Source organism: Anomalospiza imberbis, chromosome 15 (genome assembly GCF_031753505.1).
Source record: "Anomalospiza imberbis isolate Cuckoo-Finch-1a 21T00152 chromosome 15, ASM3175350v1, whole genome shotgun sequence".
Lineage (NCBI taxonomy): Eukaryota > Metazoa > Chordata > Aves > Passeriformes > Viduidae > Anomalospiza > Anomalospiza imberbis.
Genome location: NC_089695.1, coordinates 10,560,808 through 10,563,340, shown reverse-complemented (window position 1 = coordinate 10,563,340; position 2,533 = coordinate 10,560,808). Strand labels below are relative to the sequence as shown.

General features: G+C 37.5%; 1 long non-coding RNA gene across 2 annotated transcripts; it reads left to right on the top strand.

Annotated features, from left to right (window-relative positions):
• Positions 1–422: 422 nt before the first annotated feature.
• On the top strand, positions 423–1,975 carry LOC137483037 (uncharacterized). 2 transcript variants are annotated; one of them, XR_011004326.1, is made up of 3 exons: positions 423–561; positions 1,265–1,390; positions 1,810–1,975. It is a non-coding gene; the product is annotated as an uncharacterized lncRNA (long non-coding RNA). The 2 variants fall into 2 exon arrangements; XR_011004325.1 differs by lacking the exon at positions 423–561 and having other exon boundaries at positions 1,120–1,390.
• The last annotated feature ends 558 nt before the right edge of the window (positions 1,976–2,533 follow it).

The following is a 2,533-nucleotide window of genomic DNA, read 5'->3' as shown; positions in this document are numbered from 1 at the left end:
AAAAGAGCTGGTCTCATTCCAAAAATGGGAGTGTTCAGAAAGTCAAAAGCTTATTAATAGCTCTCTGCCTCTTTTTAATCTATTCAAAAAGCTGTACAGTGTGCAAAGCTGATGTGACATGATTTTTCTTTTTTAATATCTCACACTTTGACTGTCAGTATTTAAGAAAAAATGAAACTAATCATCAGTGAAAGCTGTAATGCTACTGTTTTATAGCTGCTGGGGAGCTCAGAAGAAAATTTTGTAAGAGAAGGTATAAAAGAGAGCAAGAGAGAGAGAGAGAGAGAGAGAGAGGAGGTGTGTGTGTAAGTGTATGCATGCATTTCACATTAGAGGTTTCACAGAACAAACCAAAAAGTATATTAAGTTGCAAAGTAATATTAGTAAGATAAGGAAGGTATATATTGGAAAAGAGTGAAAAAAGGGCCATTTTTGTAACTTTGTCCCGAGTGCTCCTTGCCATGCAGAGGTATGACACCCCCATATTGCCCAGCCTGGCAGATCTTACTGAGGAATGCAAAGTACATCATCTGGGTATGGATGAACTCTACTGTCCTCCAGGTAAGAGTTGTCCTTTCTAACATTTTACCTTGAAACACAAACGATTTTTTACTATTGCTGGAGCAACATTTCAGCCACAGACACTCTTCAGTATCAGTGGGGAAGCAAAGGCTGTATCTTCTGGCAGGGAGTTCATGGAAATTAGTCCAGTATTTACCTCTGAAAATGGAGGACAGAGTCATGGAAAAGCTAAATATAAATCAGTGCATCTTATCAGGACATGACAGGTGGGATATATTAATCTACTACGAGTATTTTAATGTATGAAACCGAAGTACAGCATTAAGCCCAGCACAAGTTGTTACAGGAGGGAGTAGCAAAGCAGGGGTGATAAAACACAGGCTGAACCTTACTTGAGGTGTAGAAGGAATTCCCAGAACTGGATATCCCAAAATTCCAATGGATATCCCATGCCCAGGGGGAGTCTAAAGACATTACATATATATATATATATATACATATATACACACATGTATGTATTATATATCTATTTATACACACATTTGTAATTAGAAGGGAATGGTGTGTGTGTATAGTTATGCATGTGTAATAAAAACAAAGCTTGCAAGGTGCCTGTAATTTGAAAGCTAGAAGAAATATTAAAAAAAAATAGAGCTCCAATCATCAACCCTTTCTGACAACTAAAATCTCATTTGCAACTCACACACCTTTAAGCCCTGGATTTCTTTTGCTTTGCTCCCAGCACTCAGTGCCACACACAGCATCTGACATCTGGAACAGCTGAGACACTTCAGCACAGAAGATCAAACACTTCAAAGAGTCTCAGAGTGGTTTGGGAAAGGGAAAACCCAGTTGTTCTCAGAGTCAGGTAAGGTGATGTACTGCAAGTGATGTGTGGTACCCACAGTAGAAATCAACTCATGAATGCAGGCAATTGAACTGAAATTTCAGGCAGGTTCTGACCCCTGATGGCCCAACTCAGCCAATGGTGTATGGACAGACACATTATCAGTGCATACCTGATGAGATGACAATTGTGCAAATGCCTGCAGATAGGTTTCTCATTTCACCTGGTACTTTTAATATTCCACATACAGGTAAAAAATGATGAAATAACATTTTTAATTCTATAATTAGCACTGCAATAATGCTGGCTGTTTAAACTGGTTAATAATATTAAAGACAAGCTCTGATTTAATTATAGAGACGCAAACCCAGGTATTTCTAAATGAGGATGGCTTCCCACCAATTGTATTTAATATAATTTTGCCTTCATTTATCATGTAGATAATGACCATTGCAGAGTGTGGCTGTGTTTGTGGAATTGCCCTGGATACCTCCAGAAGAGACAGAAAAACATGACAATTTGCAATCTTGAGAGGAAATAGAAATGAAAGCTTCCCCCTCTGCCCTTGCTAATTCCTCAAAAATCAATTTTAATGTAATTTGAAAAGTTCTTATTTTGGTACAGTTATTCCATTCTGTTTGGTTTCATTTCTGCTTCTAAAATAGAGGTTTCTGGAGACCTTGCATTAACTCCACAGGTTACAGCTGGCATTGAACAGAGGTATAAGTTATGAAGCAAATATAAAGGAGCATCCATTTCCATGTATGATTAAATGCTGACTTAAGGTAGTGCAGTATTTTTGATCCCCTAAGTTTAATAAAGTTCAGGACAGGCAATAAGGAGTCGCAGACAAATTAAAATTTATTGAGACAGACAAAATGCAACTATTTCAGACTACAGTTAAGCATTTACAGTTAACCAAAGGTAGCAAAATGTTCACATTCCACTTAACTCCTTATGGAAAAAGCATCCAGAATTTACTATGCAGTTCTACTTACTATGATAGTCTACATCCATCTACAGTAGGGACATCGAACTGAAACACGTAATATTTGGATCTCTCCTTACAGATCTACACATTGAACAGTAACAGACATCAACAGCATTGAGAAAAGTATAAAAAGACCAAAACCCACCTACTGTAGAAAGGGCTTTTTGATGTGT